The following is a 9,482-nucleotide window of genomic DNA, read 5'->3' as shown; positions in this document are numbered from 1 at the left end:
ATGTACAAGGTGTTCAAGGGGGATCCTATTTGCTATTATTTAATTCAGGATTCTAGCTTGATTTCGTTTGTATCTAGGTAATTTTCAGTGAAAGTTTTATGCTTTACATCAAAAAATGTTTTATTCCCCACTAACTGTAATACACGCAATTATGTCTAACACTATGACTGTTGTGTTTGGCTTTGGTTATTCATTTTGAACCTTATATTACCTTTGTAGTGTTTATTTTTCTGTGTTTATTATTAAGACCAATTATATCAATATTAAGGGTATCAAGAAATGACATCTAATACCTGAACAATTAGTAGTTTGCCATCTCTAGTGAGGTACAATGTTGGCCACATAAATCTCTATTACATTAACTGCCAATAAATTACTGTATTATTGGCATTGTTTTTGAAATGCAGCATTACCTTCAAGAGTAGTATAAAACAAGGCTTAAATGGTGTGTGTGTATGTGACATCTGACAGAACATAAAATCATTTTTAAAGGCAGATCAGGTTTTGTTAAAAGGTTATGAAGAGAAACATTTTTGCACTTTTTTGTTCAGAAAACACCAGGAATGTCTATTGAAAAAGTGAACATGTCAGTTTTGATTGCATGTTTACTTTGATGTTATAAATTAAGCTATGTTACATTAGGTATGTAATGACATCCAGAAGACTGAGAAATATGGTGTCCATATAAAACTACAGTTTACAGTGCGCCAATCGTAATGGAGACCAGATTTGGTGAACTGCTTAATTCAGAGTACATTTTCATAGGCTGAAGTGTGTGTGATTGTGGACTGATGTTGCAGATTGGGGGTCAAGTGCGATGTGTGGAGAAAGAACTGAAGCACTAGTCGGTGTATCACTATCTGATCTTTTTAAGGATTCTTATGACTTCATGTTTCTACTGGCTATCCTCCTTTTGCTGATGCTATGATTTTTCTTTTTTTTTATATATTTTATTTAATTTGGCAGTTGCCATGGACATCTGTACCAACATGATAAGACTGTAGTTGTACCAATATCTGCTCCAGGGTTAAAATAATTTTGAATACCGTCACATGAACAGTCAAATGGTCCATCATGAAAAATATCTTTGTGTTATATTCAGTTAAACTGGCATAGAAAAACGGCTGTCACAGGGCACTTTTTCACTCCCGCTTTTTTCCTTTTACAATTGTACACCAAATATAATGCTATACGACTACAGTTAATAAAAATGACTGAAGTGTTGGTTAAAAATGGGAAAATATGCATAATGAGTAATAGAAATTATCATAGGGATTTACACCTTAATGGAGGGGGCAAATGGTATGGAATTAGTTATTTCCCAAGTGTGTGATGCTTGCGATATTTATTCAAATGGATGTTTTCAAGTGTACTGAATGTGTTATTTGGAAAATATGCATCATATTTCACTAAAGCATGTCAAGAAGCAAAATCTCAAGATGCCAATATCACTAACATGTAAGAAGGACCTTTTCAATCAATTGTACGATATCATTTACAAAAATGGGAACATTATGCACAACATCAGCACAGTTGAGGCCTTTTCACAGTGCACCAACAAATAAAGAGAAACAAAACATATGAGCTTGCATGTTTGTGGAATTTCAGTGTAATACATTTGCACATGCAATTCTCATATATGCAGAGTATAAGGAGGCACTGAATCACAGTAAACATCACACAGAATACATCAGCAGAGCTATGTGATCCATGTTCATGTGTTTTTGTAGTAATGATATTTAAAATAAAGCAAAATAAATTAATTATTGATACAAAACCTACACTATCTGGACCTTTAGAGACCCTCTATGGGTGGTAATCATAGTCTACAACGGGTCTAAGCATGCTAATATGTGTTTATGGCATTTGATTGAATATCAGTACTTGGAAAGCCAATTAGTAGTAATTTGCACAAAAGCAGGAGAAATGTGATTGTTAATAAGCGGTGACTCAGAAGTGCCATTTACCATTTGCGATATTCAGAAACAAAAATGTCAATGAACAAAATAAACCAAAAAATAAAATGATAAAAATCAAAACCATCCACAGTATGAGTCAGAGGCATCCCAGACCAAACCTTAAAGTCTGCATAATGACAAATGGTAGACTATATATTATAATACAGAGGAGTAGGACTAATTTGACAGCGAAACAAGAACAAGAGCTTCATATAAAGCAGGAACATGCATAACTTTATGATTAGATGGCAAAAGGCCATAAACACGCAATTTAAGCTTCTCTCCGGAAGACTTTCTTGGCACTTTGCCTAAAGAGCGCGGGGTCGTTTCAGGTCAGGCCTGGCGTGTTATTGTAAAGGAAGTGCAGAGCATTCGACTCGCTGTATTTCACTTCCTTGTTTTTCACGTGCCGGAATCACATTTGAGAAATCAGACACTGACAAGATGGCAAAGCAGTGAAATGTTCAAGAGTATGTCAAAAAAACAAAAACAAATTGTAGGTTTTCGTGCAAACATATGCTCTGCCATGCTCACTGAGGATCAGTCTGAACAGGTCAGGATGTTTAACATGGCTTGTTGTTTTTTCACCGCATTTGTTTATGCCATTATTTGTGTGCTTTAGAAACGAATGTTTTGTTTTGAAGGTCTATTTATGTTGGAATTCTGCTTCTCACGTTTTGCATTTGAATGCTTTAAATACTTTCAGCTTGGTGTAAAAGCAAAAGAATTTTTCTGCATACAATCACAAACTCTTTTAATTAATTTTTTTTTGCTCCATTAATGCGCATCCTGTACTCAATTCATGCATTTGTTGCCCGTTAAAAGGGTTCCCAAAAGCAGTTGCTCTACATTTAGTGAAGCCTTCTATTCAACTCAAAATGAACGCTAGCTAAATAAATGAATAAATAAATGAATGATGAATGCCGTCAGGAGGACGGCACATATTTTGCCATCTCATTCGGCGACCGGTAGCAGTCCATTGTTTTAGCTTGCCAAGGAATGTTTGTATTGCACAAAATCATGACCAAAAAAAAAAAAAAAAAAAGAATGAAAGAAAGAAAGAAAAGACAAAAGTGATATTTTATTCATTAGGACTGTCTGTCTTTGTGTATTCTCATGCAGTCTGGTCTGCATTTATATGCTAACATAATTTACTCCTCTAACCTAAGGCAGAGTTTACCATCACCTCGACAGACCTCGACAGAATGTGTGTGTGCAGCCAGTGTTACTAATGTCTCATGATGAATGTGTGTGTGTGTGTGTGTGTGTTCATTTTAAATTTCCTAAGAAACATGGGGAGCCATTTCAAAATGTAGAGACATTTCTTTGCCTGTCGTTAGGATATAAATCTTTCTCTTGATTTAAATGTTACCTCTTTTTAACAATAAATATAAAAACTGATACAAAACAGTAGTTCTTAATATATGTACTTATTATTTTCCACAAATGGAAACAGCTTTTTACAACTCATGCGCTGTGTAGGTGTTTTTAATGCAAAAGGGTTCACACAATTGGAGCAAAGGTAATTAAATCCTGAGATTGATTGATCATTTAGTTATTTTTTCATCATGGATGTTTTGATTGTGTAATATCATCTAATTTTAAATCGCAAGTATGTTGGGTTTTACAGGACTGTTTAGTGATATGAGGATTGGTTATAAAGTGGCTTATACACTGTCAGAAAAATATAGAAAAATTGTACCTTTAGTGCTACAACAGCTTGGGGAGTCACTGGGGGAGTACCTTCAAGGGACAACTTTGTACCTTATTACCCCTAAAGGTGCATATTAATACCTTATGGTGGTAATATTTACCCTTAAGGTACTAATATGCTGCTTTTAGGGGTAAATCAAGAGTACTTTCCCAGTGACAAGATGTTGTAGCCCTAAAGGTACAATTTTTCCACATTTTTGTTACTATTGACTTGACTAATGGTATAAATGGAGGATGAAGAATGAATGGGAAAACTAGTTGAAAATGTGTACTTGGTTATCTGGTTGGTTTCACTTACAGGTGTTTTCATCAACCCTGTCAAACAAGTGTTTGAACTATTTTTTTTTTAAAGGCAAATACTGATAATTAGAGAGAAGGATGGACGATGACCAGTATGATGCGCTTACACTCCAAATGAGTTCCAGATGTCTGACAGCACCAGTGAAAATGATTTTATTTATTTATTTTTGTAATTTAATACAGATGTTTTCATTACAAATTATATAGACTAACAATAACTCGAAGTTCACAATTAAATCATATTTGGTATGTCCCCTCATGTGCTTTAATGACGAGTTTGTGCAAAGTCTGGCGATCCATGTTGTCAGTGTCACAAATTTTCTTAGTGAGTAATTAATGCAGAATCATTTAATGATGTCATAATCCCAAAACTTTTATTACTGTTTATTTTCTAGGTTTATATATCCAATTTTTTCTGTGTGGTTTCTAAATTTTTGAAACCCAACGGTATTTAGTGCAGTTTATTTACAGTTTATTAAATTTGAGACAAAATAGCTGAATTTGTATGAACACTTAATTTGGTTTCATTCACTAAAGATATTAGAAATTAGAAAATGAAGTAAATAACCCATAGAAAAGGCTACTGAACTGACAGTAGGTCAAGCTAATGTAATTGTCACAAGATCGTCCGATTGATCAGTATGGTAATGATTTCTGCATTCAGTGGATTTACAATTTTTTTTAGAAATATGCACCTCACTGTTGCATGTTATAGGTTGCTGCGTGCATGTGTGTGGTAAGGACATTTTGTAATTTTGACCTTGGCTAAAACCTACGAGCAAGGAAAAATATGTCACAGCGAGAATCAGTGATTCATTGGGTCTAGAATTATTCTTGTCCACAACTGCTGCCAAAATCTAGACAAGACAGACACTGTTAGTTTCATTTCTTGATTTGTTCCTTTCTTGCTTCCTTAGTTATTTTTTGTGGTTTTTAAACATACTTTCACTAAGAGCGATATGGCGCAAGGACACTTGCGTTGCAGGCTATTAACACCTATTAACAAACTGTATGGACACCGCAACATCAAAAAGCAATTGGTATTTGGACAGGAAAGCAGGTCAGCGTACCATGCGTCATCATTACTATATTTATGTAGGTTTTATACGAATATAGTTTGGTAGCATTATAAATAAATTCTCGGCACCACCTCTCTCTCTTATTGTTTCTGCTGTGTGCCATTAAAGACCAGGCTCAGAGGCAAAGGACAATGTGTGAATGCCGAGCATTGTAAGTCACATTTGCATATTTGAGATTTATATTATTCAGATGCTTGACATCCTTTCCCAGAAACCCCCTCCCTCCTTCTCTCTGCCCGACACCCCACCCTCACCTTTTTCTTGCCTTGCCTCTCTGTCTTTGTTTCCCCCCCTTCTCCCCCCATCCCTGATAAAAATGATTTCCAGTCACTGCACGGCATGCTTTATGAGATGGCCGCCTCATTAAAAAGCGTCTCTGATTAACCTGAATTTTGGCTCCTTTCTTACTTTTCCTCTCTGCCTGTCCGTCATCCACGTTATTATTCTTTTCTTTCGTCTCTGTCGCCCTGTGCTCTTTGTCACTGCAGTAGGGCACAGCCGTCTGAGTGTCTTCCAGACAAACTGACCTCTAGGGACGTATTGACAGTTTGTGTTACTGAGTGACAGACGTATAGAGCCACAGAGTGACAGTGAAGGAACACACAGAAAACCATTCCAGTAGTCTCCCGGCAGTCGTTTTTCTTTTCCTTTTTTGTCATAAAACTCAGAAGATTCCCTTCTAAGATTAGAGATTTTTGGGAGAGGGAAAACAAGGGTGGTGAAGGGTTGGAGGGGGGTGCTTATGTGCAGTTTTTTTTTGTTTTTGGGGGGGGGAAGGGGGTGGGGGGGGATCTAATTAATTTTGAAGGATCTTCGGCCCCTTTCGTCCAAGGCAGAGAAAGAGGCAGGGCGGGAGACGGAGGGGTGAGCGAGTGGGTGGAGCGAGTCTGAGGGAGAGAATGAGTGAGACGGGGAAGGCGGGGGGGACAGACAGACCCCTGGACTGATTAGAATTCTGGGCAGGTAGTAGGCGGCTGCTGTGCACCCACTGTGGCCAGGCAGAAAGGAGGGGAATGGCTGCCCGGCCGCCTGCCCGTATGTATGTGTGTGTGTTTGGGGTGATCTCTGGGAGCAATTCTTGACGTTCAGGTTCATTGCACTTTTGTTACCTAATTTCCCCCCCGATCACTCCTATTTCAGCAGTGTTTATGAGAGAAACTACAAAACTCATCTCAGATCTCCTGTGTGTCCCAGAATTATAGAAACGGTGTCACTGCATCATTATAGCACCACAGTAGGTTCCCAAAGTAAAGTCCCATTCATTTTAAAATGTCTGTAAAATACTTTCTTCTTTTCGTGCTTAATATGCAGAGACAACTACAAACACTGTGGCTCTGTGATGCCTTTAAAACATTTCGTTTATTTGAATCACCCTACCTGTCTAGAATAGAAACATGGCATATCCAGTGCTATGAGTTTAAGGCTGGACTCTCTAGGCAGACAAGGGGGGTTGTTCAGGAAACCTGTAAGAAAACAGTCATTATTTTTGAAATTACGTTATGTTAAGCTCATTGAACATAATGTATACTCTAATGTAACAAGAACATCTGACCCTTTTGTAAGTAAAAAATTTATATTATATTATTATTATTATTATAAATTATATTATAAGTAAAAAATTTATATTATATTATTATTCTGTTTTTCCTATGTATCTAAAATATTTTACTATACCTTAAAAATGCACCCCACATGAAAAAATACTTTAGTAATTTATGCTACTATATAGTGTTTTTGAACCTAAAATTATATTATTGAGTCGACCTTGCTAGACTCTTTACTGTATAATATTATAGTATTATATATAATATTATACTATTTACAGCACTTTGTTAATGAATACTACAGCATACTGTATAAACTATAAACTTTTATAAAAACTGTAGGATACTTTAGTGTTTTTTGTAAACTGTATTGTATTGTCGTATAATATACCCTATAGTTGTAGAAAATTTAGTACAGTATTGGGAAAGTAATTTGTTTATATTACTATAGTTGTTATATTACCATATCAACTATAGAATTAACAAAAATTAATTCAATTAATTTACTATAGTATGGTTCAAAAACACCTTATTTATATTTGTAATTACATATTCGTAATAATGAAGTTGCCATTTAGTACATTTTTAAATTCAATTTAAATGTAAAATCAAAATAACACATTACTGCAATCAAGTACAAAATGTGTTTATAAAAAGAAAAAATTTACAAAATGTGTTTATACTTCATTAAAGCATGGCAAATAAAATAAAATAAAACATAAGGATTTCAAATTAACTTTAAAGTAAAACTTGCAATGCGTACATTTTAATGTACGTGTTTGAGGAAATAAAAAGCAAATTAAATGCACTTAAGTGGCTTTTCATTTCATTAATCTATTATCTGAAAGTATTTTTTTTTCAGTATCCTTTAAGGATTTAAAGTACACTGCAAGTGCACATACAATTAAGTACAATTAATACAAGTAAGTGATCCTTTTTCATGAGGAAAATTTACAGAAATATTAATGAACTAAAATAACTTTTTATTCTCATAAGCAATGACTATAAATCAAGCATTTCATATTTTACTGCCATCTTTGATTCAATGCTTCATGGGATATGCAGTTAATTTTCTTATAAAATAAAATACGCAGTAATGTCTTTTGTTCTGATTTTCACACTGTTTTGCTTCAAGTCATAGTTGGTCATGTTGTGATTCATTTCAGAACTGGATGGTTTGGTTCAAGGCCTAGGACTCTTTTCTGAAGAATTTTTTGAAATCCAGAAAAATACTTGCAAAATCAAGAAAAATAATAAAAGTGGGATGCTACTTAGTATGTAATGTTACACTTCACAAAATATATGAAATATTCGAGAGGCTAATGGAGTGTTTTGTGAAGCTTTTATGTCTGTTACATCTAATGTACCCCTAAAAAGCTTTTGAAAGATCTTCATACTGCGTGCCCTAATGAGCTCCTTTTATTAAAGTCTTTCTGCATGCACATGTGTGCGTGTTTATCAGAAAACGTTTACCTCCTCTACCCGTATCAATATGCATGAAGTATTCATTGTCTGTACTGTTTGTCATGCTGCATGGTATAGACAAAGCGCCTTTCTTTTTGTTTATACCGAGAACATGGCTTTGATCATGGCCTCTGTTCTCTGCCATTTATATTCACATGCATATATTCGGGCAGTGTGGATGGTGATCAAAAGGATGTGCACACAATATATGCAGTACAGTATGTATCTTGGACTACATTAGCGTTAATTCGTCACCTTTTGGGGTCTTGTTACCATGCTGTTGTTAATTAATGAGTATTCTGATGGTGATGATATGAATAACAACATTACAGCTACAGTACAGTTTCTTCAAAATAGCACATGGCAATGTTGGGCTTTGCTATGGAAAGCACAAATATGATCATTGTGTAAATCTTCTGCATAAATATTATCAAATATGCATCATATATACTAAGTATATGAATGATTGTGTGGCTTGTTAATAAGAGGAATGTGTATTACTTGTTTAAATAGTTGGACTTTCTCAAATCTCTTCATGTGAAAAAGAAGTATGCTTAGATGTATTAAATGTCCACTTGTAGTGCACTCCAAATCATAAAAGTATATTTTTAAAGAACTGTACTTGCATATATTAATGAAATAAAAAGCCACTTAATAGTACACAGTGTATCTTTTGTTCGAAATGAATTAACAAAATTTAAATAATGAGCAACTATATCATGAAACCATCTTCCAAACCATGTTTTTCACTATGGTAAGCCTATAATAATATTTAGATTTTTTAGCTGTTGGGATGGTTTTCTCAGGAATCATTTGTGTGTTATATCTGTAACTGAAGAAAAAACGTCAGGCTACAACTGTATATTAGCTAAGAAAAAACAAACAAACAAGCAAAATGAACACAACAGCGCCTGTAATAAAACACAAATCAACATACTTTGCATAACATCACATATGCTATGCATTGCCTAGGTTCACAAAACAGTGTTCATGTTGATAGGAATGCCAGTTTCTAAACCGGTTAGTGCTTTTGGTCTGCCTGTAAATAGCTTTGGCAAGTTATATTCTATTCTGTTTTACTTTGTGATATGAATAGCAATCATTAAATCTAATGTGAGTGTAGCCAAACTTTTGTAATGTTATTTTAAAAAAAGTCAAAACAACAGCAGCGTATTAGCTACTCACCTACTCATAAGACTTTTTTTTTTAAATATTGGGGGAGTTTTGATATTGTTAGTTAGATTCGCATTGATAAGGTGATCGTCTGTAACCATAAGCACAGTGCTGCACCTCAAGCCATAATAATTATAATAACCAAAACAATGTTCCTCCGCCTGCATTTTTATTCCTCAACTGCTAATTGGCCAAAAGTTACAAAGCATAGCTTTAAGTATACTTAAAGAGTGTTTCTTAACACACTTTAA

This window comes from Cyprinus carpio, chromosome B5 (assembly GCF_018340385.1).
Source record: "Cyprinus carpio isolate SPL01 chromosome B5, ASM1834038v1, whole genome shotgun sequence".
Lineage (NCBI taxonomy): Eukaryota > Metazoa > Chordata > Actinopteri > Cypriniformes > Cyprinidae > Cyprinus > Cyprinus carpio.
This window is presented reverse-complemented; position numbering follows the sequence as displayed.